Raw genomic sequence first — 10477 nt, forward strand, 5'->3', positions numbered from 1 at the left:
CAGATAGTGAGAGACAAATTGTAATAATATTTTTCACATTGTGTTGCAAATTACGTTTGTTATATAAAATAAATTCAAATCGAGGATATCAATAATTAATTGTAAATCAGGTATGTTTCTTTGAACTTTGAAATTTTGAAAAAAGTTTATGTAGATTTGTCTAGGCTTCCGTTGGGTTTCCTGATGAAGTTTGACACCATATACTACAATGTAATCATCTTGACCAGGTCCTGTCAAGTTCCACATACAGTACTAAACGTCAATCTCAATTAATGAAATCGTTGTAAAAGGAAAGTTTTCAGGAAAATCAAACGTTTTTGTAGGCTAAAGTAGAAAAAATGATAAACGAGGTCACTGTCAACTATGTTTTGAATTTTTCTTCTGTTTTCTTATCATCTGCAGTTCACGAACCCAAAAGTGTTGCAGGCAAAATCTGTGTAAACTATATTTGATTTCTACTTAATATTTAATCATATGGACTTTAACTCTATAAAACATCAATTTTCACCCTTTGACCTCTAAAACTACCATGAGCCAAGACAACAACGGATATTCTGAATAGCATACACTATGCAGCTGACCCTAAGGTATCTTCATGCAAAATAGCTTGCTTATAAATAAGTGACCGTAAAACGGTCCGAATTCTGGTAATCCCATTTGTTAGAAACCACATAAAGGGGAAATAAGCACGACATATGGCAGACAGTGCGCGATGGACAACAAAATGGACCAAGTTTAAACGTCATACAAATCTTCGTATAGCTGACCTAAACAATTGTAACATAATATTGTGCAATAGAATATATATTAATGTATCATATATAATATGTTATATATAATTCTAAGTCTAGATTCCAATGAAATGTGCATCTATTATCTGAATTAAATCAGTTCTAATGAAAGAAGGAGCACATATTGTTGGCATTACTATAATATGCCAGTAATTTCCATTGTGATCATGGTGTGTGGAACATTCTGATCCAACGTCTTGTACGGCGACCTCTTCCACGCTCCACTAGAGTAAAGAAGTTTTGTCTAGAACAACTCGAGTCGTTCTGACAATAGCGTCATTACTGATAAGGTGCATGGTCTTGGATTGTCTGATTTTTTTCAACTCTTCGCTGGCTATTTATAGTACATTTGTATGACACATACTCGGGTATGGTATAGCGTACATATTGTACTAACTTAATCGTATTATAGCTATATCGTTTGAACATTCAACGGTATTAATTAGAACATTTATCAATTTCGCAGAACTTGCCAATATTTTTTAGTTCCGATTTTATAAGGAATATAGAACAATAGCGTATGGCATATTTTTGCTTCAAGGTTATATTTTGTATGTAACAGAAATAGTCTCACCGAATTGTACCTTTAACATACTGTTATATGGGGGTTCAATGTGTATGATTAAATCATTTTCTAAAGTGGAAGCGTATTTTACTTTGACATCATATATCAAAAATGTTCAGTAGACCAGCCGCTTTCATAATAATACACCTTCCTGTTCGGGTGTTTTTGATGTGCTAAATAAGTGATATTAGCAATTTTTGGTATATCTTAATTTTCACACGTTTGCTGAATAGAACCATAAATTGTTATCACATCATTGAACAGTATATCACCTGAAGTTCATTTTTCTAAATATAGTTTTCACCTTTGACCTTTATGGTAGTAAAGGTCAAAGGTCAAAGGTCACAAAATCACCTTTTTATTGAAGAAAACTTCACACTTTTGTTTTTCTTGATTAACGTGCGGAACAACACCACAAACGGTACGTTTGAAGTTTCAATGTAAGCTACAGATAGTTCTGGAGATTATCCTATGAGAAAACCCATTAATTACGATCGACAAAATTTTGACAAAGAGATTATCTGTGTGACCTTCGATGAAAATAGCAGCTAAAATGTTGATATTGGCAGCAAAACCATGTATTGATTAAGTTAGAAGTTACACATATCATAGTAAAACATTGAATTGATAAATATATGAGTTACCAACCGTAATCAACCAAATCAAAATAGCATAAAAATTAAAATTCATGTATATAATATAAATATTATTATAGGCAAGAAACAAGGGAGGTAATATCATATTCTTGCACACTACTCATTGGTTTGGGGGAAACGTTTGCATATCATTAACTCCCAATTTGTTATGAACTTGTAACCTGAAAGATGGTGAAAACATCTTCGTCGTCAGACATTGTTTCCATTCATATTACTGAGATGACAATGTTCATTTTTACAAATGGATTTGTTTGTTTGTTTGAGTTTTACGGCCCATCGACAACTGAGGTCATTTAGGGCCAAACTACAAGTCATGCATTAATATCAGGATAAAAGATCAGGGTAAGAAAAGGCAGGTAAGGACTAAAACACAGATTGTAAACGTTTATTTGATAAAAAAAAAGGTTTGCATGGGATAAAATAGTTTTGGCTAAAACACATGAGAAAACTCATGCACAAAGTTGATGAAACGATGAAATGTTGAGTTGATACGATGATATGATATGATGAGAAAACGTTCATATTTTGTTTAAAATACCGATTTCTTTGAGATAATTAAAAATACGATTATGTCTCACGGCATGAAACAAAGTGTACATGTCGGAGACATCGTAGTACTTATCTCGTATGTGCTTAAAATCAATACAGTGCACTAAAATATGTTCCACTGTGAGAGGAGAATCACATGCATGGCATGTGGGAGGATTCTCCCCTCTCAATAGATAGGAATGTGTAAAATATGTGTGTCCAGTTCGGAGCCGAGAGAGAACAACTTCCTCTCTGCGGTCTCTCCGACTGGACAGTTTAGGATTAAGTGTAGGTTGAATTTTAAACAGTTTATTGTTTGTTTCGGTAGACCACCTTTGTTGCCAATGGTGTTTGATGGCTGACTGAATTGAAGGTTTGATGTCGGTGTATATGGTAGTTTCAAATCTGTTTGTGCTAGGCGAAGAGCAGTCTTAGCTGCTTTATCAGCCTGTTCATTCCACTTTATACATACATGACTGGGAATCCAGAGATAAGTAATTTGAGTTTTAGAAGATAATCGAAATGTTCGGATTAAAAGATTTTGAATAAGAGTAGTTCTACGGTTTCTTGATTTCAAAGCCTGAAGAACCGAAAGAGAGTCTGAACAGATGATTGCCTTTTCAATGCGGTGTTCTTCGATGTGGTCAAGAGCCAGACCGATAGCACAAGATTCCGCAGAGAAAATGGAGGCAACATCTGGAAGTCGGATAGTGGAACAGTGATTAGATGTACAGCATGCTGCCGCAACTTTATCACCATCTTTTGAGCCGTCAGTGTAGATCTTAACATGATCAGGGAAAGCTCTGATGCACTCCCGAAAGGAGGATTTATGTTCTTCGGGTAATGCACTGGACTTTGCCCTCTCATGCAAAGATAAAATTGATATCAGGTGTTTGAATGAGCCATGGTGGTACATCCGATACGGTGTACTCGTCAATGGTGTCGAAATTATATATAGTTCCTGTAAAAAACTTTGAAATTCTGATGCCAAATGTTGGTATGAGCTTTTGATTTTGTCAGAATATGTCCTGGTGTTATGGATTAAATACAAGATCGAATGCGGGGTTTTTGGGATTGGATTTCAGTTGAGCGGCATACTGTCAGGATAATTTCTTTCGTCGATCGTCTAGAGATGGCTCATTAGCTTCCACATGGAGACTCTTCACAAGTGTTGTTCGAAAAGCTCCAAGTGCCAGACGCAGTCCCTGATTCTGGATAGGGTCAAGCATCTGTAGATAGGAGCTGCGAGCCGATCCATAGACAATCGAGCCGTAGTCAAGTTTTGATCTAATAAGTGCCCGGTAGATACGCAGAAGCATTTCACAGTCTGCACCCCAATCAGAATGGGACAGAACACGTAGAATGTTCAGCGCCTTTGAGCACTTATCCTTCAGGTGTTTTATGTGTGGAACAAAGGACAGTTTCGAATCAAATATTAATCCAAGAAATTTAGTTTGTTCAACTACTGGAATTTTAATTTCATTCAGTGTGAGGTCTGGATCGTTGTGTGGTTTTCATTTTTGACAGAAATGCATGCAGACAGTTTTTGATCTTGAAAATCTAAAGCCATTTTCATCAGCCCAATTTTGTAATTTGCCTAACCATTGTTGTAGTTGTCGTTCTATAGTGTGCATGTTTTTTATCTGTAACAGATCAAAAATCGTCCACAAATAGAGGACCCTTCCGTAGATTGGCCAAGATATTTAGTTATGCTGTTAATTTTTAATCCAAAAAGTGTGACGGACAGGATACCACCCTGAGGGACGCCCATCTCCTGTGTTTCTGTTTCTGAATAAGTTGAACCCGTTCGAACTTTGAAATGCCTGTCAGATATAAAATTTGAAATAAACACTATTTAAAATTAAGACGTCTCTTTTCCTTTTCCTTTTTAAATTTTTGAAATTTTTTTGAATGATTTTTGACGGATGAATTGTTAGCAAAATTTTTGGCAAAGGCGTCAGCTATTTCGGATTTTGAAGAAAATACTTTATTTTTGTTAATGAGGTGGGATGATGGTGTTGCTTTTCTTTTCCCACTGATTTTACCAATCATTTCCCAAACTTTCTTCGAAGATGTATTGGAGTTAATTTTTGAGACGTACTCTTTCCAAGTACTTTTCTTGTCGGATTTGATAGACCTTCGAGCTTTCTACCAGATCTATTGATAAATGAATCATTTGAGAGAAGAAACTTTGTAGGTTTTGGCACGGATTTTGGTATGGTTTTTGTAGCGATAGAAGTGAGCGCTTCTGTGAAAATTTTAATGGGGTCATCAAGGTTCAAAAATTTATCCTCGATGAGCTCCTCTGCGCACAAATTTTTAAATTGAACCCAGTCCGCCTTATGTAGATTCCAACGAGGAATAGGCTCCTCAAGTTTTGGTGACCCTATGATTTTTAGTATAATTGGAAAGTGATCGCTCCCACAAAGATCATCGTTGACCATCCAATCATAATCCAGAAAAATTGATGGATGGCACAACGATAGATCAATGTGGGTAAGCGAGCCAGAGGCAGGGTGTAAATATGTTGGGGCATTGGTGTTATAAAGACATAAGCTGTTTTTATTAATAAACTCTTCGATACGTCTACCTCTATCGTCAGTGCCTGGGGAGCCCCAGATGCTATTATGACCGTTAAAGTCACCCATGATAATATATGGCACTGGTAGTTGTGATACGATGTTACTCAGTTCATCACAACTAAATGGAGTATTTGGAGGTAAATATATAGAACAGACTGTTATTTTACGGTGAAGAGTTGCGCTTATAGCAACAGCTTGTAAGGTGGTATTTAGCTGAATGTGTCTGTGAGGGACGTTTTTATGCACCGCCACACCACCTGATGCGCGGCCACCTGTTGTTGGAGTTTTTGTGTATAGTGTAAATTGTCTGAGATTGATGGTGTCTTTCATGGATATATTATGTATACAGTATATTACATATATATATTAAAACGGGAAATTAGTTTTGGTATTAATGGAGAAGCAGAATCAATAAAACAGTTTTGTTGTTGTCGGTGGGAATGTTTGAGATCTATGTTTACGATCAATTGTTATGTTTATATATATACATGAGTATACATTTCAACATATATCACAAATCATCTTTGTCATAGCATTGCTGAATAGAATGAATCCAGGAATGACGGTGTTTACTGGGTTTTTAGTCCCACCATCTGATGATTGTGGGCTATTCAAATCGCCTTCGTCCGTGGTCCGACCGTCCTTCCTTCCGTCCTTCTGTCCTTTAACAATTTTTGTTACTGCTATTTCTCAGAAAGTATTAAAGGATTTTTTTCTCAAATTTCATATGTAGGTTCCCCTAGGACCTTGGCTGTGCATGTTGTATTTTGGGATCGATCGGTCAACAAGATGGCCGACCGGCCGCCATGTTGGATTTTGATAGTTAAAGTTTGGAAAGCAGAGAAAAGATCCCTCTGTCATATGTCAGACATAAATCATTCTTTGGTTGGCGCCAATATCCCTTTAGTATTTCTTGTTTCTTTGTGAGAAGGGAAGACACGTGATTAAAGAGTACCGACATTCTGATAACCAGTACCTATGTCCTTAGTTGACATCTTTGTGTCCGACAGGTTTGTTATTATTGTGGTAAGAGCGAGAAAATGCACGACCAGAATGGTTTCAAACCCAGGACCATCCGAACTCTTGCCGGATGCTCTACCAATTGAGCTGCTTGGTTGTCGGCTATCGATCCGATCCAGAACCTTTACATTAGTATTATCCCCTTCCTTTTTCAGTCATCGCCCACATCGACTCGACACACATACTGGGGTTTTTATATTCGCCTTTTTAGACTCCAAGACACTCCAATTGCTATCCTGATGCTTTACCAATTTAATTGAGCTAACTATATACATGTATATGTCTGTTTCAAACCGATGAGTTCAAGATGGACCAAATCGGAAACAAATTTATAAAATGTGTTTAAGAGGGAAAACATTCTTTTTGATGGCATGATATATATATGATATGTAAAAGTAAGTTTACATATATGTTTATTTTGACTCAAATGTAATTCAAATCACTACATTTACGAATAACATAAATGAATTGCTGTATTGAACTAAGATCCTACTATACTATAAAACTTTTTCATATGGATGTTGTCGATCAATTGTAAGAATGATTGTTGTATGTGTCGTGTCTATTTTATTACAGGCTGTTATTACAAAATTGATTTGTAATCTGTTTTCTTTGTTTTAAAACTATGGTGGTTTTATTATTGTATATATATATATATATATATATATATATATACATAGTATATATAAAATCAATGATCGTCCAAAATTTGTTTCATCCAAGTAATTGTTTTTATCTTAATTAACAAAAGTCTTCCCACATTATGATATAACCATCAATTACATGTTCATATATGTACATATGATCATGCATATACATGTAGCAGAGTCAACCATGATATTATGTCTTCCTCCGATATCCCTTCAGCTTTCATTTGGTTGTGTAAAATAGTGCAAATGACATATCTGACTTGTAATCAGTATGACTTATATGTTTATGGAATTATGAACCACAAGACTTCTAGTATATAATCTATATAACTACATTTTTTCAATTCCAATAACTTTAAATTTTCCAATTACATTACAATATAAAAAAGATCTAATTTGTCTTGTCTACTATTTGTATGTCGTCATCGGATTATAGGCTCTGATTCTGATACCAGAGTCAACATTTTGATGCAAACAAATTAAGAGAGCATTATAAGGTATATGTACATTTATCATGTATATACACATATTTTTAATGCAGATGTTCGTGTATCAGTTTATTACAAATAGTTCGTATGTCAGTCAATTACAAATAGTTCTATCTTCAGCCTATTTTCTGAGTCTATTTCAAAGCGGATCCAGAGCACCACTTAATTTATGCACGAGATCTACATGAACACGTATGCACCATATATGCCTATCACGACACACTCGTCTCAACTACGTACACTGTACATTTACTAATGTACCTGTGATGTACCTGCTACTAGTCCCGCTATTTCACAAATTTTGAAGTAAACAAGTGGAAATGTATCCGTTTTATAAAAGGTTTTATGATCGAACTGGTTTCAACAACGCCTAAACTTTAAGTGCTAATGCATCAAAAATTGTTGAGAGTTTATTATGCATTGTTTCTATGGACGTTCAAGACTTATCCAAGGGACAATACTATAGATTGATTTTCTATACATGTACAGAATTTGAAGTACTTTCACAGATGCCTTACGGATTTTTTTGAAGCGGTGATAATAACCTATGATTCCATCAAATGAGAGTTTCCGAGACCGCAGAGTTGACCGTCCGAGTCAGAATCACCGTTATCTCGCATTCAGCATTCCATAATATGAAGGCGATGCTATTCTTAGATCTCTCACTCGCAAAATGCATACAGTAATTTGGATAGTTTCGTTAAATTATATCTCTGTAATCTTCAGCAGTATGATATATATATATATCGATTTAATTTAGGTAAACAATCACCCAATGTGCTTCTCCAGGATCATGATCATAACGTTACGACAAACGTAATTATTATACCTCATCCATGTATTACAGATTCTGATTAGTCAATACAGTATCACGTGATCAAAAACAATCGTCATGTCATCTGCAATCGCGCTGCATTGATTTGAAATTCCATTATGTCTGAAGAGGAAAAACGCCAGTATTTTATCTTTGATCTAATGTACTATCTTTGTAGAAGAGGAAGAGAAAATCTTCGCCAAATGAAGAAATCTTCATTTCAAATTGCCACCGATGACACTTGGGCCAAATACGTGTACCAGGCAGTTGATGAAATGGATAAAAATCACAGGGAAAACTCCAACGGAGGTAACACAGAGGGCAGAATGTACCAGATACTAGGTAAGTGATTCCTATCTTAAACATTAAACTGTAAATACGGTAGACTAGAGTATTTAATTTCAGTAAGCAGTACTGTACATGTAGCTCTAGACTCTGTATACTAAACATGTACAAGCTTGTTCTTTTTGTATTGCCAATGTAGGCTTATACTACACATTTGTATTACATAAAGTTTTAGCAGTCACTCATAATATAGATGTATAAATAGATCTTCTGTTAATGTAAAGTAACATCCATATTTTGTAGGAAATCGTAACTGCCCGGTGCTGTCATATCAGCTCTATATATCCAAACTACATCATAATTGTGAGGATCTCTGGCAGAAACCTAAAGATTCCATTTCGACTGATGGTGATGACATTTGGTACTGCTGTGCTCCACTTGGAAAGAACACCCTCTCTAATTTTATGCCGCGAGTTTCCACTATCGGCCGTAACTCAGCCGTAAATATACAAACCATTCCGTAAGAGCAACAAGCATTACCGTAATGGACCAATGTGGAATAGATACCAGGCATATTATGAAAGTGTCGGGTCATGCATCTGAGTCGTCTATCAAATCTTATTCCCACAGCATTAATGACCACAAGAAGCGCGAGATATCAAATGTTCTCTCGATAAACCACCTACTGTATATCCACGGTCAGAAACTGTAAGTGTTCCTCCAGCTACAGAAAATACTGGATCTTGTGCTCAAGTCAATGATTCTGTTGACCAAGAACTCATGGACATTCTCGCACTACCTTTTGAATTGGAACCAGCAGACTTGAAATTGACACAGCCTACAAATGTACAGTCTACAAACATTCTCTCGACCAGTAGTTCATTGAGCAAGACATCAGAAATGAGTGCAATGAATTTCACGCCAAAATTTGAACAACTATTACTGAAACTAGATTTTGGATACATAGAAATCCTGCAGATTGTCGAGACTGTTGCAATATTTCCAAGCATATTCTATTAACTATATTTTTACTTGTTAAACTTCACCATTTAAATGTTTGTTTCCAATTAAATTATTTTAAGTGTTCTTCTTCTTGATTTTGTTTTAAACTGTCCTCCTAAATCTACATTTCCTGTTAAGGTATTTATTCCGACATTCGTAGATTGTGTGACATGACGATTTGCCCACCCTCGAGTCGTTATACCATCTCGGGCTCCGCCATAATGTTAAACTTTTGTAAGTAACGTCGCAATTTTTCGTTTGAGTAGGATAAAGTAAAATCGCGATAATTTCGTTTTCAAGAACACCAATTTTTAAATCTAAAGCTGATTTGTGAAGGATTTTATCTGTGGCATTAACACTGTGTTTTCATGAAATTACAATCTAAACTGATACATTGTATATATATTCCGGTCCTGAATATATAAAAAACGCTAATTCTTAACAAAAAATATCGGATGTGTTTTTCATTTGAGAAAATTTTCTATGAAATAATAATATAAAGACATTAGAAAAAACGCCTTTTTCTTGCTTGCAATCTCAGCTTTTCATTGATACAATGTATATGTCATAACAAAAGATACATGTTTTTTATATTCACTTTCCGAGCGGTTTTATTCACGAATAACGTTTACAGATTTAACGGCATTTTCGGGCACTCTTTAAAACGGACGTTTTTTCGACGGAAACCTACAGCGGACTAATTCATTCTAGAAAACTAACTTGTTAAATTTGTATGAACATAAAATGAAGAAATCACTGATTCTGTTGATGTAAATTTCGCATTTCTACAAGGAACATAAAGGTTAATCTGATGCCTTCGAAAACTTATCAAAGTCATATCGGTACAAATGTAACGATGAGAACGGGAAGTGTTAACTCCATCTGGCATGTTGCAAAATTGCCCATTACGAACTGTCAAAACATCCCAACTGAATAAATCCGAGATTGACATTTATTGAAGATTTAGTTAAGCTTGACCTCTATACGTCTTACGTGGTCACAGAAATTAACACCATCATTTTTTATGATAGCAGTATACTGAACATTTTGATATATGGTGTCAACCTTAATCAAGGAAAGTCAACGAAATGACCGA

Source organism: Argopecten irradians, unplaced genomic scaffold (genome assembly GCF_041381155.1).
Source record: "Argopecten irradians isolate NY unplaced genomic scaffold, Ai_NY scaffold_0208, whole genome shotgun sequence".
Lineage (NCBI taxonomy): Eukaryota > Metazoa > Mollusca > Bivalvia > Pectinida > Pectinidae > Argopecten > Argopecten irradians.